Source organism: Oncorhynchus gorbuscha, unplaced genomic scaffold (assembly GCF_021184085.1).
Source record: "Oncorhynchus gorbuscha isolate QuinsamMale2020 ecotype Even-year unplaced genomic scaffold, OgorEven_v1.0 Un_scaffold_3892, whole genome shotgun sequence".
NCBI classification, from domain to species: domain Eukaryota; kingdom Metazoa; phylum Chordata; class Actinopteri; order Salmoniformes; family Salmonidae; genus Oncorhynchus; species Oncorhynchus gorbuscha.
In genome coordinates this window covers 15992-39253 of record NW_025748034.1, presented here as the reverse complement: position 1 = coordinate 39253, position 23262 = coordinate 15992, and the positions used below count along the sequence as shown (strand labels likewise).

Genomic DNA, 23262 nt, shown 5'->3' with positions numbered 1-23262 from the left:
GTGAGCTCTCACTGTCTTAACTTGAGAAAGGGGCTGCTCAAACATTGGAGAAAGGCTGGTGTTGATAATGTTCTCCAGAGGTGTGTTGAATAATCCCTGAACACACTGTGTGTCTGTTAAATAATGTATGTAACATAATGTAACAAACTAATCTGTGCTCTCTCCCTGTGTGTGTGTGTGTGTGTGTGTGTGTGTGTGTGTGTGTGTGTGTGTGTGTGTGTGTGTGTGTGTGTGTGTGTGTGTGTGTGTGTGTGTGTGTGTGTGTGTGTGTGTGTGTGTGTGTGTGTGTGTGTGTGTGTGTGTGTGTGTGTGTGTGTGTGTGTGCGCGCGCAGGGTGGCCAAAGCCCTGAAGGTGACGCTGTATGAGACTCCTACAGGCTGGAGGTTCTTTGGGAACCTGATGGACTCTGGGAGGTGCTCGCTCTGCGGAGAGGAAAGCTTCGGGACAAGTGAGTGTTACTGACTGTTTTTCTCTACTCCTGTTTGACATTCACCTGAGTCGTACTGCAGCTTGTCAGCCACTGAGTTTACTCACCTTTCAGTAAAAGCCCGTCTGATCCAAGACAGCCATATCAGAGGAGGCTGGTGGGAGGAGCTATACGAGGATGGGCTCATTGTAATGGCTAGAATGGAATAAATGGAATGGAGCCAATCATTTGGTTTCATATGTTTCATGTGTTTGATACCGTTCCATTTATTCCATTCCAGCCATTACAATGAGCCCATCCTCGTATAGCTCCTCCCACCAGCCTCCTCTGATCCGTATACAGTACATCACATCCCTAAATAGAGGCCTGCCTCTGGTCGGAGTCATCCCAGCCTAATAGATTTGAGGGGCCGTGTGTTGTGTGTGTGAATAATCCCCCTTCTTCTGCTATAAAAGGAGAGAGGAGCTCCGTGAATCACCAGAACCCACGGGCCTCTGCCGGGCAGCTGCTGCTGCTGCTCAGCCCACCAGGAAAAACTCTCTCCTTGCAGCTAACTCTTATTACCCTTCTTTCTTTCTTGCTCTCCCTCTCTCTCTCTCTCTCTCTCTCTCTCTCTCTCTCTCTCTCTCTCTCTATCTATCTATCTATCTCTGTTTCTCTCTGTATCAATCTATTCAGTGGAGAGAGAGTGTGAGGAATCTGAGATGGAGAGAGAGCTAGAAAGGGAAAGGCGAGTATGGAGATAGAAAGGGAAAGGCGAGTATGGAGAAAGAAAGGGAAAGGCGAGTATGGAGATAGAAAGGGAAAGGCGAGTATGGAGATAGAAAGGGAAAGGCGAGTATGGAGATAGAAAGGGAAAGGCGAGTATGGAGATAGAAAGGAAAGAGAGCAGTATGGAGATAGAAAGGGAAAGGCGAGTATGGAGATAGAAAGGGAAAGGCGAATATGGAGATAGAAAGGGAAAGGCGAGTATGGAGATAGAAAGGGAAAGGCGAGTATGGAGATAGAAAGGGAAAGGCGAGTATGGAGATAGAAAGAAAGAAGTGAGAGGGAACAGGATAAAGAAATAGAGCAGGTTGAAGTGAGCAAGAGAGAGAGCGGAAAGGAGAGACAGAAACAGGAGGACAGTAGAACAGGAGGTAATTAAGTGAAATACAGAAGAGGAGGATGAGAGCAGGGGAGAAAAGGGAAGAGATAGAGATGGACAGAGTGCTGTGTGAGTTTCTGCTTTAAGGCGACAACACCTAAATGGAGCTAAGCAGTAAATCAGGAGTATGCTCGTCACTCAGAGCTCAGGGTTCGATCCTATCTCTCTCTTCCTGTTGGCTGAAGCTTTCATTCATGTCATGTTATGAACATTAGTCCGCTTTTTTTGTCCATTGTAATTTAAATCCATAGAGCCCAGTGCCATAGTTGATGTATCATTTCTACATCAAATCAAATCAAATTTTATTTGTCACATACACATGGTGAGCAGATGTTAATGCGAGTGTAGCGAAATGCTTGTGCTTCTAGTTCCGACAATGCAGTAATAACAAACAAGTAATCTAGCTAACAATTCCAAAACTACTACCTTATACACATAAGTGTAAAGGGATAAAGAATATGAACATAAAGATATATGAATGAGTGATGGTACAGAACGGCATAGGCAAGATACAGTAGATGGTATCGACACAACAGTGGTAGGCTTGATTACCAACAACGACGAGACGGCCTACAGGGAGGAGGTGAGGGCCCTCGGAGTGTGGTGTCAGGAAAATAACCTCACACTCAACGTCAACAAAACTAAGGAGATGATTGTGGACTTCAGGAAACAGCAGAGGGAACTCCCCCCTATCCACATCGATGGAACAGTAGTGGAGAGGGTAGCTAGTTTTAAGTTCCTCGGCATACACATCACAGACAAACTGAATTGGTCCACTCACACTGACAGTGTCGTGAAGAAGGCGCAGCAGCGCCTATTCAACCTCAGGAGGCTGAAGAAATTCGGCTTGTCACCAAAAGCACTCACAAACTTCTACAGATGCACAATCGAGAGCATCCTGGCGGGCTGTATCACCGCCTGGTACGGCAGCTGCTCCGCCCTCAACCGTAAGGCTCTCCAGAGGGTAGTGAGGACTGCACAACGCATCACCAGGGGCAAACTACCTGCCCTCCAGGACACCTACACCACCCGTTGTTACAGGAAGGCCATAAAGATCATCAAGGACATCAACCACCCGAACCACTGCCTGTTCACCCCGCTATCATCCAGAAGGCGAGGTCAGTACAGGTGCATCAAAGCTGGGACCGAGAGACTGAAAAACAGCTTCTATCTCAAGGCCATCAGACTGTTAAACAGCCACCACTAACATTGAGTGGCTGCTGCCAACACACTGTCATTGACACTGACCCAACTCCAGCGATTTTAATAATGGGAATTGATGGGAAATGATGTAAATATATCACTAGCCACTTTAAACAATGCTACCTTATATAATGTTACTTACCCTACATTATTCATCTCATATGCATATGTATATACTGTACTCTACATCATCGACTGAATCCTTATGTAATACATGTATCACAAGCCACTTTAACTATGCCACTTTGTTTACTTTGTCTACACACTCATCTCATATGTATACGGGTGGTGTAGGGTGGTGTAGGTGTCCTGGAGGGCAGGTAGTTTGCCCCTGGTGATGCGTTGTGCAGTCCTCACTACCCTCTGGAGAGCCTTACGGTTGAGGGCGGAGCAGCTGCCGTACCAGGCGGTGATACAGCCCGACAGGATGCTCTCGATTGTGCATCTGTAGAAGTTTGTGAGTGCTTTTGGTGACAAGCCGAATTTCTTCAGCCTCCTGAGGTTGAAGAGGCGCTGCTGCGCCTTCTTCACGATGCTGTCTGTGTGGGTGTACCAATTCAGTTTGTCTGTGATGTGTACGCCGAGGAACTTAAAACTTACTACCCTCTCCACTACTGTTCATCGATGTGGATAGGGGGGTGTTCCCTCTGCTGTTTCCTGAAGTCCACAATCATCTCCTTAGTTTTGTTGACGTTGAGTGTGAGGTTATTTTCCTGACACCACACTCCGAGGGCCCTCACCTCCTCCCTGTAGGCCGTCTCGTCGTTGTTGGTTATCAAACCTACCACTGTTGTGTCGTCCGCAAACTTGATGATTGAGTTGGAGGCGTGCGTGGCCACGCAGTCGTGGGTGAACAGGGAGTACAGGAGAGGGCTCAGAACGCAGCCTTGTGGGGCCCCAGTGTTGAGGATCAGCGGGGTGGAGATGTTGTTACCTACCCTCACCACCTGGTGTCGGCCCGTCAGGAAGTCCAGTAACCCTGTTGCACAGGGCGGGGTCGAGAACCAGGGTCTCGAGCTTGATGACGAGTTTGGAGGGTACTATGGTGTTAAATGCTGAGCTGTAATCGATGAACAGCATTCTCACATAGGTATTCCTCTTGTCCAGATGGGTTAGGGCAGTGTGCAGTGTGGTTGAGATTGCATCGTCTGTGGACCTATTTGGGTGGTAAGCAAATTGGAGTGGGTCTAGGGTGTCAGGTAGGGTGGAGGTGATATGGTCCTTGACTAGTCTCTCAAAGCACTTCATGATGACGGAGGTGAGTGCTCAGTTACCTTAGCTTTCTTGGGAACAGGAACAATGGTGGCCCTCTTGAAGCATGTGGGAACAGCAGACTGGGTTAGGGATTGATTGAATATGTCCGTAAACACGCCAGCCAGTTGGTCTGTGCATGCTCTGAGGACGCGGCTGGGGTTTGCCGTCTGGGCCTGCAGCCTTGCGAGGGTTAACACGTTTAAATGTTTTACTCACCTCGGCTGCAGTGAAGGAGAGGCCGCATGTTTTGGTTGCGGGACGTGTCAGTGGCACTGTATTGTCCTCAAAGTGGGCAAAGAAGTTATTTAGTCTGCCTGGGAGCAAGGCATCCTGGTCCGTGACTGGGCTGTTTTTTTTTGTAATCCGTGATTGACTGTAGACCCTGCCACATACCTCTTGTGTCTGAGCTGTTGAATTGCGATTCTACTTTGTCTCTATACTGACGCTTAGCTTGTTTGATTGCCTTGCGGAGGGAATAGCTACACTGTTTGTATTCGGTCATGTTTCCGGTCACCTTGCCCTGATTAAAAGCAGTGGTTTGCGCTTTCAGTTTCACGCGAATGCTGCCAGAAATTCACGGTTTCTGGTTTGGGAATGTTTTAATTGTTGCTATCGGAACGACATCTTCAACGCACGTTCTAATGAACTCGCTCACCGGATCATAATGTACATTCTGCTCCGTAACGTATGACACACACTTTCTCACCTCCATTAATATAACATATTACATCATTTGAGCTTTCAGATCTCGTTAAAGTGCTTAATAAATCCAATACATTATTATTGGTCATTATCTTTAAATTCGCAGAGAATAACATTGGTGGCTTGCAGCTGAAAGATATTCAGGTCAAAATCAAATCAAATCAAATCAAAATTTATTTGTCACATACACATGGTTAGCAGATGTTAATGCGAGTGTAGCGAAATGCTTGTGCTTCTATTTCCGACAATGCAGTGATAACCAACAAGTAATCTAACTAACAATTCCAAAACTACTGTCTTATACACAGTGTAAGGGGATAAAGAATATGTACATAAGGATATATGAATGAGTGATGGTACAGAGCAGCATACAGTAGATGGTATCGAGTACAGTATATACATATGAGATGAGTATGTAGACAAAGTAAACAAAGTGGCATAGTTAAAGTGGCTAGTGATACATGTATTACATAAGGATGCAGTCGATGATGTAGAGTACGATGTGATGCAGATGGAGACTGGACTGGTGTTCTGATCTGAGATTAGATCTGGTAGTTTTATACGACAGCTTGTAAAGACCTGCGTGGGCGTGTTTGTGTTTGTATGCGTGTGCATGTGTCCACAACAAATTTAACTTCAATTGAATCGGAAAGACAGAGAGGAGGTGGAAAGAGGCAGCATCAGAAATTAACAGTCAGTTTCACAACAGCTGCTAGGGACATAATTACTAAGGATTTCTACCACAACAAAGTCTACACCTGTTAGTTTCCAGAGGAAATACAACACGGAGCATAAACACAGGAAATACAACACGGAGTATAAACACAGGAAATACAACACGGAGCATAAACACAGGAAATACAACACGGAGCATAAACAGGAAATACAACACGGAGCATAAACAGGAAATACAACATGGAGCATAAACAGGAAATACAACACGGAGTATAAACACAGGAAATACAACACGGAGCATAAACACAGGAAATACAACACGGAGCATAAACACAGGAAATACAACACGGAGCATAAACACAGGATATACAACACGGAGCATAAACACAGGAAATACAACACTGAGCATAAACAGAGGAAATACAACATGGAGCATAAACACAGGAAATACAACACGGAGCATAAACACAGGAAATACAACACGGAGCATAAACACAGGAAATACAACACGGAGCATAAACACAGGAAATACAACACGGAGTATAAACACAGGAAATACAACACAGAGCATAAACACAGGAAATACAACACGGAGCATAAACACAGGAAATACAACACGGAGCATAAACACAGGAAATACAACACGGAGCATAAACACAGGAAATACAACACGGAGCATAAACACAGGAAATACAACACGGAGCATAAACACAGGAAATACAACACGGAGCATAAACACAGGAAATACAACACGGAGTATAAACACAGGAAATACAACACGGAGTATAAACACAGGAAATACAACATGGAGCATAAACACAGGAAATACAACACGGAGCATAAACACAGGAAATACAACACGGAGCATAAACACAGGAAATACAACACGGAGCATAAACACAGGAAATACAACACGGAGTATAAACACAGGAAATACAACACGGAGCATAAACACAGGAAATACAACACGGAGCATAAACACAGGAAATACAACATGGAGCATAAACACAGGAAATACAACACGGAGCATAAACACAGGAAATACAACACGGAGCATAAACACAGGAAATACAACACGGAGCATAAACACAGGAAATACAACACGGAGTATAAACACAGGAAATACAACACGGAGCATAAACACAGGAAATACAACACGGAGCATAAACACAGGAAATACAACACGGAGCATAAACACAGGAAATACAACACGGAGCATAAACACAGGAAATACAACACGGAGCATAAACACAGGAAATACAACACGGAGCATAAACACAGGAAATACAACACGGAGTATAAACACAGGAAATACAACACGGAGTATAAACACAGGAAATACAACACGGAGCATAAACACAGGAAATACAACACGGAGCATAAACACAGGAAATACAACACGGAGCATAAACACAGGAAATACAACACGGAGTATAAACACAGGAAATACAACACGGAGCATAAACACAGGAAATACAACACGGAGCATAAACACAGGAAATACAACACGGAGCATAAACACAGGAAATACAACACGGAGCATAAGAAAAGTATAAATAAATAAGACAAAGATTCGGATCTAAAGGTACTATGTGAGGAACGATTTAGACTTTAAGACTTTTTATTCCATATACTTAGCTTTTTGTGTGTGTCTTTTATTCTCATCTAAAATGAACAGGTGTGGACTTGACACTGTGACTCACACTTAAATCTGGTCCTTAGTGTAGAATAACAATAGCCCACCTCAGTTAGAGACCATTGGCAGTGTGAACAGACTGATCTCTCCACTTAGAGAGATACCAGTCTGTCTGCATTATACTCCTCTTTCCCCTGACGCATGTGGTCTCTGTAGCTGATGTTGTACACTGAGTATACAGAACATTAGGAACGCCTGCTCTTTCCATGACATAGACTGACGAGGCGAATCCAGGTGAAAGCTATGATCCCTTATTGATGTCACCTGTTAAACCCACTTCAATCAGTGTAGATGAAAGGGAGGAGACAGGTTAAAGAAGGATTTTTAAGCCTTGAGACAATTGAGACATGGATTGTGTATGTGTGCCATTCAGAGGGTGAATGGGCTAGAGACAAAAGATTTAAGTGCCTTTTAATGGGTTATGGTAGTAGGTGCCAGGCGCACTGGTTTGAGTGTGTCAAGAACTGCAATGCTGCTGGGGTTTTCACGCTCAACAGTTTCCTGTGTATATCAAGAATGGTCCACCACCCAAAGGACATCCAGCCAACTGTGGGAAGAATTGGAGTCAACATGGGCCAGCATCTCTGTGTGTAATGGTTTTCTTCTGGGGAAAGAGAGGCGGACCAAAATGCAGCGTGGTTAGTTTTGTGCATCTTTAATAAAGATGAAAGTACAACAATCTACAAAACAAGAACCGTGAAAAAAACAAAACAGTCCTATCTGGTGCCACACACACAAAGACAGGAACAATCACCCATAAAACCCAACACAAAACAGGCTACCTAAATATGGTTCCCAATCAGAGACAATGACTAACACCTGCCTCTGATTGAGAACCATATCAGGCTAAACATAGAAATAGACAAACCAGACACACAACATAGAATGCCCACCCAGCTCACGTCCTGACCAACACTAAAACAAGGAAAACACATACGAACGATGGTCAGAACGTGACACTGTGGAACACTTTCGACACCATGTAGAGTCCATGCCGCAACGAATTGAGGCTGTTCTAAGGGCAAAAGGGGGGGTAGCAACTCCAATATGAAGGTTCAAGATGGCGTAGCAGTCAGACGTCTATGGCTTCTCCTTGTTATGTCCCGTGTATATATATTTTTATATATTTATATATTTTTCTTAACCTCAGCTTCAACATACTCTCCTGCAATCTGCCTCACCCAATGTGGTATGGATCTGCTATTTTCTTTACTTTTGAACTGAAATCCCCAACAGAAGCTAGCCAGCTAACTAGCTACTAGCTAGTAGTCAGCTAGCCACTGCTAGCGGTCATCAGCTAACCTTAGCCCGGACAACTCCTGCCAGTCTGCACAGCGCGCGATTCAAACCAGGGCATATCAGACTTATTTTTATCCATATCTCTGGATTCCTACCGCAAGCTCTGAACCTTTTAACCTGGATCATCTCAGCTAGCTAGCTGCTATCCGAGTGGCCACTCCCGGCTAATGTCTCTGTCCCAAAGCAATCACCAACTAGCCTGGAGCTAGCCTATGCTATGCCCATCTCCCGGCTAGCTGAAGAGGTCCATCAGCCACTCCTTGGGCTACAATACCTACTTTGCCAATTTGCCTGGACACCTTTTACTGCCGATACGGAGCCCCGTCGATCCATCACGACTGGACTACTGACGTAATCTGCCCGAGGGTTATTTCCAACTGGCTCCTCCATCTCGGCGTCCCCTGAATGCCCATCTGCTAGCCTGCTAGCTGTCTAGAGTGTATCAGACTGTTAGCTGAAGAGGCCCATCCGCCAATTTCTTTGGCTACAATACCTATTTTGCCAATTGGCCTGGACCCCTTTACTACACAGAGCCCTGCTGATCCATCACGACTGGTCTGCCAACGTAACCGCACGAGGGGGCAACAACAGACAACACAATTCCGTCACGACGTCCCTCTAAGGCCCTACTGCTAGCCTGCTATCTCTGGCCTGCTAGCTGCCCGAAACGCCGTGTCTCCAGCCCGCCTAGCTACTCACTGGACCCCTATGATCACTCGGCTACGCATGCCTCTCCCTAATGTCAATATGCCTTGTTCATTGCTGTTTTGGTTAGTTATTATTGCCTTATTTCACAGTAGAGCCTCTAGCCCTGCTCAGTACGCCTTAACTAACCCTTTAGTTCCACCTCCCACACATTCGGTGACCTCACCTGGTTTAAATTATATTGCTAGAGACAATATCTCTCTCATTGTCACTCAATGCATAGGTTTACCTCCACTGTATTCACATCCTACCATACCTTTGTCTGTACATTATACCTTGAATCTACTCTACCGTGTCCAGAAACATGCTCCTTTTACTCTCTGTTCCAAACGTCCTAGACGACCATTTATTACATTGTCTTACCTCCCTTATCCTACCTCATTTGTACACTTAGACTGTATTATTGACTGTGTTTGTTTATTCCATGTGTAACTCCGTGTTGTTGTTTGTGTCGCACTGCTTTGCTTTATCTTGACCAGGTCGCAGTTGTAAATGAGAACTTGTTCTCAACTGGCCACCTGGTTAAATAAAAGTTCAATAAAAAGGTGTTCCTAACATTTGGTATTATCAGTATATTGTTGACCCTACTATCCAAATACCTTGCTTAACACTCACTAGATAAGAATGTCTGCTGAATGAATCAAATGTACAAATATAGCACATACATTCAGCATATGTGGACATACGAAAATCCAACACACCCTTCCTTGTTGTGGATAGCTGCGGATAGCCATCAGCCACCCAGGAGAGGCGTTCAGTGTTTGTGTGAGAGACAGATACATAAAACTAGTGGCTGTTAAATTCTATGGCTCAGAGTTGAACTGAAGGGTTCTTGTCAAAATGCCTGTTAAAATGCCTATGTGAAATAGACCTAGCCTCATCTTGTTATCCTACAGGATAACTTTCTAAATATCCCATGTTAGTCCATCAGCCCACTCTGCTCCATATGTTTATAACAGGTAATAACAGGGTTATGAAGGTTTTTATACAAGGTTATAACATGGTTATAAAGATTTATGGTTTCCTGGGCAAACTTGTGTCCCCTTGTGTCTCTTGTTCAGGTTCAGACCACATCCGTGAGAAGGATGGTCTGTGGTCGGTGCTGGTGTGGCTGTCCATCATGGCTGTCAGGAAACAGGGTGTGGAGGAAATCGTCAAGGACCACTGGGCCAAGCTCGGACGCAACTACTTCTGCAGGTCACTCTGCTATGCAATCAATCAATCAACCAATCAATAAATCACTCAACCAACAAATTAATAATGACGTCAATCACTCAACCAACCAATCAATAAATCAATCAACCAATCAAACAATCACTCAAACAACCAATACATCAATCAATCAACCAATAAATTAATCAGTGGATTGCAATACATGTGTAGTGAACACAGAAAGACACATTGACGATGTCATGTCCTTATCTAATAGACTTGAATAGACGGGGATGCTTCTTTCTGTGTTTGTCTCTAAGGTTGTGGTTTCTAGGAGTGTGTCTTTATGCCACATTCATGCTTGTGTGTATGTGTTCACACCTGTGTGTGTGGGTTCCCAGGTTTGACTATGAAGGCGTGGACCCCAGAGCTGCATTCTACCTGATGAGAGACTTGGAGGGGTGATCACAGACAAGGCCTTTCTTACCCAGAAGTTTGCTGTGGGGACTAACGTCTACAGTGTGGAGAAGGCTGATAACTTTGAGTACATCGACCCTGTGGACGGAACCGTGGTCCGCAACCAGGTCTGTATAACTTAAACATGGGTCTTAGAGGAGAGGAGGAGATGAGAGGAGGAGATGAGAGGAGGAGATGAGAGCGTGAGATGAGAGGGGAGAGGAGAGATGAGAGGGGGAGAGGAGGGAGATGAGAGGGGGAGAGGAGGAGATGAGAGGGGAGGGAGGAGATGAGAGGGGGAGAGGGGAGATGAGAGATGAGAGGGGAGAGGAGGAGATGAGAGGGGGAGAGGAGGAGATGAGAGGGGAGAGGAGGAGATGAGACGGGGAGAGGGGAGATGAGACGGGGAGAGGAGGAGATGAGAGGGGGAGAGGCGGAGATGAGAGGAGGAGAGGAGGAGGAGATGAGAGGGGGAGAGGAGGAGATGAGAGGGGGAGAGGAGGAGATGAGAGGGGGAGAGGAGGAGATGAGAGGGGAGATGAGAGGGGATGAGGAGGGGAGATGAGAGGGGAGAGGAGGAGATGAGAGGGGAGAGGAGGAGATGAGAGGAGGATAGGAGGAGGAGGAGATGAGAGGAGGAGATGAGGGGGAGAGGAGGAGATGAGGGGTGAGGAGGAGATGAGGGGGATGAGGAGGAGAGATGAGAGGGGAGAGGAGGAGATGAGAGGGGAGAGGAGGAGATGAGGGGGGAGAGGAGGAGATGAGAGGAGGAGAGGAGGAGATGAGGGTGTCTAGGATGAGGTCCATATAACTTTTGACTTTATTAGTTGATTAAATACCATCTGAAAGTCAGCACATATTCCTCTTCTCTCTTTCCATCTCTACTTGTATCCTCCTACCCCTCCCTGCTCCAGACCTCCCAGGTAGCCATGTGCTCAGACTGGGGTTCCATGTTTGGGCATGGCTTTCTCTAACCCTCCTCCTCAGCCAGTGTGCACACACACACACACACACACACACACACACACACACACACACACACACACACACACACACACACACACACACACACACACACACACACACACACACACACACACACACACACACACACACACACACACACACACACACACACACACACACACACACACACACACACACACTGCTGTTGACGGTAACACAGCAGAGCCCTTCTTTGCTTTAGTAAAAGACAGAAACAGGACTGCCAGACAGGCAGAGGAACAGTAGTGTAATAATGGTGTGATGTACAACCTGTTGCTTAGGAACAGTTGGCCTGCTGTTGATGGTAAACACATCTCTACAATGCTTACTTCACTGTTTCCCAATGGGTGAGAGGTGGCCTGCTAGTCACAATCGCATCTATGGCATTGGTTCTGGTGACATGTTGAGTCACGAGAAGACTCCCAAAGCTTTAGGTGGGTCACAGGGTTAAAAGGTTTATGAACAGGTGATGTATAGAGCAGTGATGTCACAGTGGCTGATGTAGGATGTTTTGGCTTGGCCTTTATCGTGATTGGTAGACTTGGTTTAGTCTGAGAACTTTCATCTCTTTGTTGGAGGCAGAAATGTCTCGGTTGGGTCTTTATTGTGATTGGTGTAAAGACTGATGAGTCAGACTGTGTCAGCGTCAGTAAAGATGATGAGTATTACACCATCTACTGTTGGGAAATGTAAACACACACACACAGGCTTTTCACTTGGCAGCGGTCTCAGTCCCACTGTCCCATCCTCCCCACAAACCCTGGAATATCTCCTGGCGTCGACACTTTTCAGCTCATACTTCACACGTAGATCCCATTGGTGTCAGGTGTCTTGGCCTGGGATGCATGATGTCATAAGAGATGGTGTGTGGTTTGTTTTTAGTCAGTCACCCTCCCCATCGGGCCTGTCACAGTAGCCGGATCAGACCTCTCGGCCAGCTCCACAGCGGTTACAGCTAGTTAGTCACTCACCAAAAGGTGTGACAGCTTCTCCCTCCCCAGTAAACCTACTCCTCTGTGTATATACTGGACATTCCACAGTGTTGTGTCAGCTGTTGTCTCTCCACTCTGCCTGTGAGAGGGGATGCGTTGTCTGTTGTATGCATACACACTCCATATATTAATTTAGCAGACATTCTTATGCAGAACGACTTACAGGATAAATTAGGGTTAAGTGCCTTGCTCAAGGGCACATCAACATATTTTTCACCTAGTTGGCTCAGGGATTTGAACCAGCGACCTTTTAGTTATTGGCCTAACATCCTTAACCACTAGGCTACCTGCCGTTCCATTAATAAACGGAGACACATGCTCACAGATATATACACACACACACACACACACACACACACACACACACACACACACACACACACACACACACACACACACACACACACACACACACACACACACACACACACACACACACACACACACACACACACACACACACACACAGACTGGCTGTGATGACAAGTTGAGAGAGGCTTTACAGAGCTATGCCAGGGTTGCCTCTGTAGCCTGCTAGAATGTTCCCACAGAGAAAGACTACACACATTGACCCCCCTCTCTCTGACTCAAACACCTACATATAGACTTACAGGGATGTACTGTATATTAAATGCACACATCCATGCATATGACAACAGCGGCATCTAGGGGACGTCAGTTGATACTGCATTAACAACACTGACTCCTCTGTCTCACGGTCTTTGGTCTGTCTGCATACCTGTCTCACTGTCTCTGATCTGTCTGTGTACCTGTCTCACGGTCTTTGGTCTGTCTGTGTACCTGTCTCAGGTCTTTGGTCTGTCTGTGTACCTGTATTACTGCCGCTAGTATTTCTGTCTACCTGTCTCACTGCCTCTGATCTGTCTGCATACCTGTCTCAATGCCTCTAGTCAGTTTTTCTCACTGCCTCTGGTCTGTCTGCATACCTGTCTCAATGCCTCTAGTCAGTTTTTCTCACTGCCTCTGGTCTTACTGCATACCTGTCTCACTGTCTTTGGTCTGTCTGCATACCTGTCTCACTGTCTCTGATCTGTCTGTGTACCTGTCTCACGGTCTTTGGTCTGTCCGTGTACCTGTCTTCTTGGGTCTGTCTTTACCTGTCTCACGGTCTTTGGTCTGTCTGTGTTGTCTCACGGTCTTTGGTCTGTCTGTGTACCTGTATAACTGGGTATTTCTGTCTACCTGTCTCACTGCCTCTGATCTGTCTGCATACCTGTCTCAATGCCTCTAGTCAGTTTTTCTCACTGCCTCTGGTCTGTCTGCATACCTGTCTCAATGCCTCTGTCAGTTTTCTCAGCCTCTGGTCTGTCTGCATACCTGTCTCACTGTCTCTGGTCTGTTATCATACCTGTCTCACTGTCTTTGGTCTTACTGCATACCTGTCTCACTGTCTCTGGTCTGTCTGTGTACCTGTCTCAGTCTTTGGTCTGTCTGCATGCCTGTCTCACTGCCTCTGGTCTGTCTCTGTACCTGTCTCACTGTCTCTGGTCTGTCTGTGTACCTGTCTCACTGTTTCTGGTCTGTCTGTGTACCTGTCTCACTGTCTCTGGTCTGTCTGTGTACCTGTCTCACTGCCTCTGGTCTGTCTTTCTACACTCACTGTCTCTGGTCTGTCTTTTTACCTGTCTCACTGCCTCTGGTCTGTCTTTCTACCTGTCTCACTGCCTCTGGTCTGTCTTTCTACCTGTCTCACTGCCTCAGGTCTGTCTTTCTACCTGTCTCACTTCCTCTGGTCTGTCTTTCTATCTGTCTCACTTCCTCTGGTCTGTCTTTCTACCTGTCTCAGCTGCCTCAGGTCTGTCTTTCTACCTGTCTCACTTCCTCTGGTCTGTCTTTCTATCTGTCTCACTTCCTCTGGTCTGTCTTTCTACCTGTCTCACTTCCTCTGGTCTGTCTTTCTACCTGTCTCAGAAAGTCTTTCTACCTGTCTCACTTCCTCTGGTCTGTCTTTCTACCTGTCTCAAACCTCTGGTCTGTCTTTCTAGTCTCACTTCCTCTGGATGTCTTTCTACCTGTCTCACTTCCTATGGTCTGTCTTTCACCCACTCACTGTCTCTGGTCTGTCTTTCTACCTGTCTCACTTCCTCTGGTCTGTCTTTCTACCTGTCTCACTGCCTCTGGTCTGTCTTTCTACCGGTCTCACTGTCTCTGGTCTGTCTTTCTACCTGTCTCACTGCCTCTGGTCTGTCTTTCTACCTGTCTCACTGCCTCTGGTCTGTCTTTCTACCTGACTCACAGCCTCTGGTCTGTCTGCACACCTGTCTCACTGTCTCTGGTCTGTCTGCATACCTGTCTCACTGTCTCTGATCTGTCTGTGTACCTGTCTCACGGTCTTTGGTCTGTCTGCATACCTGTCTCACTGTCTCTGATCTGTCTGTGTACCTGTCTCACGGTCTTGGGTCTGTCTGTGTACCTGTCTCACGGTCTTTGGTCTGTCTGTGTACCTGTATTACTGCCGCTAGTATTTCTGTCTACCTGTCTCACTGCCTCTGATCTGTCTGCATACCTGTCTCAATGCCTCTAGTCAGTTTTCTCACTGCCTCTGGTCTGTCTGCATACCTGTCTCAATGCCTCTAGTCAGTTTTTCTCACTGCCTCTGGTCTGTCTGCATACCTGTCTCACTGTCTCTGGTCTGTTATCATACCTGTCTCACTGTCTTTGGTCTTACTGCATACCTGTCTCACTGTCTCTGGTCTGTCTGTGTACCTGTCTCACTGTCTTTGGTCTGTCTGCATGCCTGTCTCACTGCCTCTGGTCTGTCTCTGTACCTGTCTCACTGTCTCTGGTCTGTCTGTGTACCTGTCTCACTGTTTCTGGTCTGTCTGTGTACCTGTCTCACTGTCTCTGGTCTGTCTGTGTACCTGTCTCACTGCCTCTGGTCTGTCTTTCTACCGTCTCACTGTCTCTGATCTGTCTTTTTACCTGTCTCACTGCCTCTGGTCTGTCTTTCTACCTGTCTCACTGCCTCTGGTCTGTCTTTCTACCTGTCTCACTGCCTCAGGTCTGTCTTTCTACCTGTCTCACTTCCTCTGGTCTGTCTTTCTATCTGTCTCACTTCCTCTGGTCTGTCTTTCTACCTGTCTCACTGCCTCAGGTCTGTCTTTCTACCTGTCTCACTTCCTCTGGTCTGTCTTTCTACCTGTCTCACTTCCTCTGGTCTGTCTTTCTACCTGTCTCACTGCCTCTGGTCTGTCTGCACACCTGTCTCACGGTCTCTGGTCTGTCTGCATACCTGTCTCACTGCCTTTGGTCTGTCTGCATACCTGTCTCACTGTCTTTGGTCTGTCTGCATCCTGTCTCACTGTCTCTGATCTGTCTGTGTACCTGTCTCACGGTCTTTGGTCTGTCCGTGTACCTGTCTCACGGTCTTTGGTCTGTCTGTGTACCTGTCTCACTGCCGCTAGTATTTCTGTCTACCTGTCTCACTGCCTCTGGTCTGTCTGCATACCTGTCTCAATGCCTCTAGTCAGTTTTCTCACTGCCTCTGGTCTGTCTACATACCTGTCTCACTGTCTCTGGTCTGTTATCATACCTGTCTCACTGTCTTTGGTCTTACTGCATACCTGTCTCACCGTCTCTGGTCTGTCTGTGTACCTGTCTCACAGTCTTTGGTCTGTCTGCATGCCTGTCTCACTGCCTCTGGTCTGTCTCTGTACCTGTCTCACTGTCTCTGGTCTGTCTGTGTACCTGTCTCACTGTTTCTGGTCTGTCTGTGTACCTGTCTCACTGTCTCTGGTCTGTCTGTGTACCTGTCTCACTGTCTCTGGTCTGTCTGTGTACCTGTCTCACTGTCTCTGGTCTGTCTGCATACCTGTCTCACTGTCTCTGATCTGTCTGTGTACCTGTCTCACGGTCTTTGGTCTGTCTGCATACCTGTCTCACTGTCTCTGATCTGTCTGTGTACCTGTCTCACGGTCTTGGGTCTGTCTGCCTGTCTCACGGTCTTGGTCTGTCTGTGTACCTGTATTACTGTCTCTACTATTTCTGTCTACCTGGTCTGTCTGTCTGCATACCTGTCTCAATGCCTCTAGTCAGTTTTTCTCACTGTCTGGTCTGTTGCATACCTGTCTCACTGCCTCTAGGTTTTCTGTCTTCTGTCTGCATACCTGTCTCACTGTCTCTGGTCTGTTATCATTGTCTACTGTCTTTGGTCTTACTGTGTCTCACTGTCTCTGGTCTGTCTGTGTACCTGTCTCACGGTCTTTGTCTGTCTGCATGCCTGTCTCACTGCCTCTGGTCTGTCTCTGTACCTGTCTCACTGTCTCTGGTCTGTCTGTGTACCTGTCTCACTGTTTCTGGTCTGTCTGTGTACCTGTCTCACTGTCTCTGGTCTGTCTGTCTACCTGTCTCACTGCCTCTGGTCTGTCTTTCTACCTGTCTCACTGTCTCTGGTCTGTCTTTTTACCTGTCTCACTGCCTCTGGTCTGTCTTTCTACCTGTCTCACTTCCTCTGGTCTGTCTTTCTACCTGTCTCACTGCCTCTGGTCTGTCTTTCTACCTATCTCACTTCCTCTGGTCTGTCTTTCTATCTGTCTCACTTCCTCTGGTCTGTCTTTCTACCTGTCTCACTGCCTCAGGTCTGTCTTTCTACCTGTCTCACTTCCTCTGGTCTGTCTTTCTACCTGTCTCACTGCCTCTGGTCTGTCTTTCTACCTGTCTCACTGCCTCTGGTCTGTCTGCACACCTGTCTCACTGTCTCTGGTCTGTCTGCATACCTGTCTCACTGTCTTTGATCTGTCTGCATACCTGTCTCACTGTCTTTGGTCTGTCTGCATACCTGTCTCACTGTCTCTGATCTGTCTGTGTACCTGTCTCACGGTCTTTGGTCTGTCCGTGTACCTGTCTCACGGTCTTTGGTCTGTCTGTGTACCTGTCTCACTGCCGCTAGTATTTCTGTCTACCTGTCTCACTGCCTCTGATCTGTCTGCATACCTGTCTCAATGCCTCTAGTCAGTTTTTCTCACTGCCTCTGGTCTGTCTACATACCTGTCTCATTTATCATTTCTCATTTTTGGTCTTATTTACCTGTCTCAGACTCTGGTCTGTCTGTGTACCTGTCTCAGAGTCTTTGGTCTGTCTGCAAATGTCTCTGGTCTGTTATCTCTACCTGTCTCACTGTCTTTGGTCTTACCTGTCTCATGTTTCCTGTCTGTGTACCTGTCTGTCTCTGGTCTGTCTGTGTACCTGTCTCACTGTCTTTGGTCTGTCTGCATGCCTGTCTCACTGTCTCTGGTCTTTCTGTATACCTGTCTCACTGTCTCTTGTCTGTCTGTGTACCTGTCTCACGGTCTCTGGTCTGCCTGCATATCTGTCTCACTGTCTCTGTTCTGTCTGCATATCTGTCTCAATGTCTCTGTTCTGTCTGCATACAGGGTCTGCGGATTGTCTTCACAGATGAGTCCCGTCTGGTCTTCCGTCTGAGTGGGAGTGGGGGAGGGGCTGGGGCCACAGTCCGGATCTACGCAGAGAGCTTTGAGAGAGACCCTGAGAGACATAACAGAGAAACTCAGGTAAGGAGTACACTGGAATCCATTCTGATAGGTACTACTACACTGTGTGTGTGTGTGTGTGTGTGTGTGTGTGTGTGTGTGTGTGTGTGTGTGTGTGTGTGTGTGTGTGTGTGTGTGTGTGTGTGTGTGTGTGCGTGCGTGCGTGCGTGCGTGCGTGTGTGTGTGTGTGTGTGTGATCATTGTTTCCTTGTATGAACTTTCAGACCCATAACTAAGGAGAGGATCAACTCAACATTATAATTTTCATTGATCCATTTGATATATTATTCAACCACAAGGACATTGTCAACAGTAGGGTTTGGTTCACAGTGGTTGCATGCAATATTATCCTATTACACAACCCACCTCCATCTGGGTGTCTGAACAACATGTGACATGGTGACATGACATGTGGTAGTAGTTTTAGCTGCTCGGTAGACTTTGGAGTGAGTGTCTTCTATTGCTGTTGGTGTGGTCATATTGTGTTTGACTGGTAGTGTACTTTAACCATGCCACAGTATTAGTCAGTATCATATTGTGTTTGACTGGTAGTGTACTTTAACCATGCCACAGTATTAGTCAGTATCATATTGTGTTTGACTGGTAGTGTACTTTAACCATGCCACAGTATTAGTCAGTATCATATTGTGTTTGACCGGTACTTTAACCATGCCACAGTATTAGTCAGTATCATATTGTGTTTGACCGGTAGTGTACTTTAACCATGCCACAGTATTAATCAGTATCATATTGTGTTTGACTGGTAGTGTACTTTAACCATGCCACAGTATTAGTCAGTATCATATTGTGTTTGACTGGTAGTGTACTTTAACCATGCCACAGTATTAGTCAGTATCATATTGTGTTTGACCTGTAGTACTTTAACCATGCCACAGTATTAGTCAGTATCATGTGTTTGACCTGTAGTGTACTTTAACCATGCCACAGTATTAGTCAGTATCATATTGTGTTTGACCTTTGACTTTAACCATGGTAGTCAGTATCATTTAACCATGCCACAGTATTAGTCAGTATCATATTGTGTTTGACCTGTAGTGTACTTTAACCATGCCACAGTATTAATCAGTATCATATTGTGTTTGACCTGTAGTGTACTTTAACCATGCCATGCAGTATCATATTGTGTTTGACTGGTAGTATTAACCATGCCACAGTAGTCAGTATCATATTGTGTTTGACCTGTAGTGTACTTTAACCATGCCACAGTATTAGTCAGTATCATATTGTGTTTGACCTGTAGTGTACTTTAACCATGCCACAGTATTAGTCAGTATCATATTGTGTTTGACATGCCACAGTATTAGTCAGTATCATAGTGTTTGACTGGTAGTGTACTTTAACCATGCCACAGTATTAGTCAGTATCATATTGTGTTTGACCTGTAGTGTACTTTAACCATGCCACAGTATTAGTCAGTATCATATTGTGTTTGACTGGTAGTGTACTTTAACCATGCCACAGTATTAGTCAGTATCATATTGTGTTTGACTGGTAGTAAACCATGCCACAGTATTAGTCAGTATCATATTGTGTTTGACCTGTAGTGTACTTTAACCATGCCACAGTATTAGTCAGTATCATATTGTGTTTGACCGGTAGTGTACTTTAACCATGCCACAGTATTAGTCAGTATCATATTGTGTTTGACTGGTAGTATACTTTAACCATGCCACAGTATTAGTCAGTATCATATTGTGTTTGACCGGTAGTGTACTTTAACCATGCCACAGTATTAGTCAGTATCATATTGTGTTTGACCAGTAGTATACTTTAACCATGCCACAGTATTAATCAGTATCATATTGTGTTTGACCGGTAGTGTACTTTAACCATGCCACAGTATTAATCAGTATCATATTGTGTTTGACCTGTAGTGTACTATTGTGTTTGACTGGTAAACCATGCCACAGTATTAATCAGTATCATATTGTATCATATTAATCAGTATCATATTGTGTTTGACTGGTAGTATACTTTAACCATGTTTGTTTGACCGGTAGTGTACTTTAACCATGCCACAGTATTAATCAGTATCATATTGTGTTTGACTGGTAGTATACTTTAACCATGTAGTATCATATTGTGTTTGACTTTAACCATGCCACAGTATTAGTCAGTATCATATTGTGTTTGACCTGTAGTGTACTTTAACCATGCCACAGTATTAATCAGTATCATATTGTGTTTGACCGGTAGTGTACTTTAACCATGCCACAGTATTAATCAGTATCATATTGTGTTTGACTGGTAGTATTTAACCATGCCACAGTATCAGTATCATATTGTGTTTGACTGGTAGTGTACTTTAACCATGCCACAGTATTAGTCAGTATCATATTGTGTTTGACTGGTAGTATACTTTAACCATGCCACAGTATTAGTCAGTATCATATTGTGTTTGACCGGTATGTACTTTAACCATGCCACAGTATTAATCAGTATCATATTGTGTTTGACCGTAGTGTACTTTAACCATGCCACAGTATTAATCAGTATCATATTGTGTTTGACTGGTAGTGTACTTTAACCATGCCACAGTATTAATCAGTATCAACCATACAGTATTAGTGTTTGACTTTGAACAGTAGTATACTTTAACCATGCCACAGTATTAGTCAGTATCATATTGTGTTTGACTGGTAGTGTACTTTAACCATGCCACAGTATTAATCAGTATCATATTGTGTTTGACTGGTAGTGTACTTTAACCATGCCACAGTATTAATCCACAGTATTAACCATGCCACAGTATCATATTGTGTTTAATCAGTATCATATTGTGTTTGACCTGTAGTGTACTCTAACCATGCCACAGTATTAGTCAGTATCATATTGTGTTTGACCTGTAGTGTACTCTAACCATGCCACAGTATTAGTCAGTATCATATTGTGTTTGACCTGTTCCACAGTATCATAGTATATTAGTCAGTATCATATTGTGGTATAGAGGGTGTGTGCTGTTTTGATGCCAAGGCTTAGTTATCAGTGATCTGTTATGATGAAACACTGCTGGCCTTGATTAGATTGATCAGTTCCATGTAAACATTCTCTCACAAACCGCTTTGAACTGAGCCAGGAAACCACTATACCATTGGATCTGTAGTCATGACGCAAGCTGTGGCTTAGCTCTGTGGTTACCATGGTTACCTCACTTAACAGGTAACTTCAGGTTGTGAGTTGCGCCAACACAATAGAGAAAGGGAAAGGGAAGGGAGGTACCTAGTCAGTTGTCCAATTGAATGTTCTCAACTGAAATGTGTCTTCCGCATTTAACCCAGCCCCTCTGAATCAGAGACTGTTGAACTGTCAGTGGATTCTAAGGTGCGGCTGGACAGTATAAAGTTAGCCTGGAGTTGACTGGCTTTGCAACACACTGATAATGGATTCAATTCTTTGCAGAGGTCCTTTCTGGCCAAGACATCGGACAGAGAGTCCAAAGTGAAGAGAAGGGACTTGGTAGTAAACTGTTGATTGGTCTTGATTCATGACGCTTGTTGTTTCCTTGGTTACTTTCTGTATTAGTTTATAGTGGCTTCTAGGATGGTTACCGATGTAGGATCTTCAATTGAGTCAGTTTGCTATTGCAGAAAAATAATCCTGCAGCAACAGGAAATGTGAGTTATTATGTGGATTATAATTTATGTTTGTTGTGATTTCAAAGTGGGAATGGCAAACTTCAGAAACCTTTTTGAACCTCAAATACACTACAAGTTTAAAAATGTCATTGCATCTGGAGTGTGCGGTGTTACTCTGTTGCTTGTATAACAGTACAACTCACACACTGTATCAACACTTATTTGAACATGTGCATCCTTTCAGAGTCTCTACAGTCATCCCACATTAGAAAAGAAAGCCTGAAGCTTTGTCAGTAATGTGTTTATCGTGTGAAGTGTGTATAAAGCAGTGTGTGTTCTGTGTCCCAGGCGGTGCTGGTTCCCCTCATCGCCAGTATGTGTGTATTGTGTGAAGTGTGTATAAAGCAGTGTGTATTCTGTGTCCCAGGCGGTGCTGGTTCCCCTCATCGCCAGTATGTGTGTATTGTGTGAAATCTGTATAAAGCAGTGTGTGTTCTGTGTCCCAGGCGGTGCTGGTTCCCCTCATCGCCAGTATGTGTGTATTGTGTGAAATCTGTATAAAGCAGTGTGTGTTCTGTGTCCCAGGCGGTGCTGGTTCCCCTCATCGCCAGTATGTGTGTATTGTGTGAAGTGTGTATAAAGCAGTGTGTATTCTGTGTCCCAGGCGGTGCTGGTTCCCCTCATCGCCAGTATGTGTGTATTGTGTGAAATCTGTATAAAGCAGTGTGTGTTCTGTGTCCCAGGCGGTGCTGGTTCCCCTCATCGTCAGTATGTGTGTATTGTGTGAAGTGTGTATAAAGCAGTGTGTATTCTGTGTCCCAGGCGGTGCTGGGTCCCCTCATCGTCAGTATGTGTGTATTTTGTGAAGTGTGGATAAAGCAGTGTGTATTCTGTGTCCCAGGCGGTGCTGGGTCCCCTCATCGCCAGTATGTGTGCATTGTGTGAAGTGTGTGATTAAAGCAGTGTCTGTTCTGTGTCCCAGGCGGTGCTGGGTCCCCTCATCGCCATCGCCCTGAAGATCTCTGACATCCACGAGAGGACAGGACACCGCGGCCCCACCGTCATCACCTGAGCTCTGCTCCACTGCACACACACACACACACACACACACACACACACACACACACACACACACACACACACACACACACACACACACACACACACACACACACACACACACACACACCAGTGCTCCCCACACACACACACACACACACACACACACCACCTGAGTGTTCCCCACACAAACACACACAAACATCTATGGCCACAGTCACTAAGGCCACACCGTCACACTTGTTGCCACACACACAGGGCCAATAGTACACAACCTACCTGAGTGTTCCCCCTCAAACACACACAAACATCTATGGCCAAGTCCCTAAGGCCACACCGTCCTGCTTGTTGCCACACCTGGGGCCAATAGTAAGCAAGAGCTA

General features: G+C 45.5%; 1 pseudogene; it reads left to right on the top strand.

The window, feature by feature from the left end:
* The first annotated feature begins 333 nt into the window (after window positions 1-333).
* Window positions 334-23002, top strand: LOC124028236 (annotated as a pseudogene).
* Window positions 23003-23262: the final 260 nt, after the last annotated feature.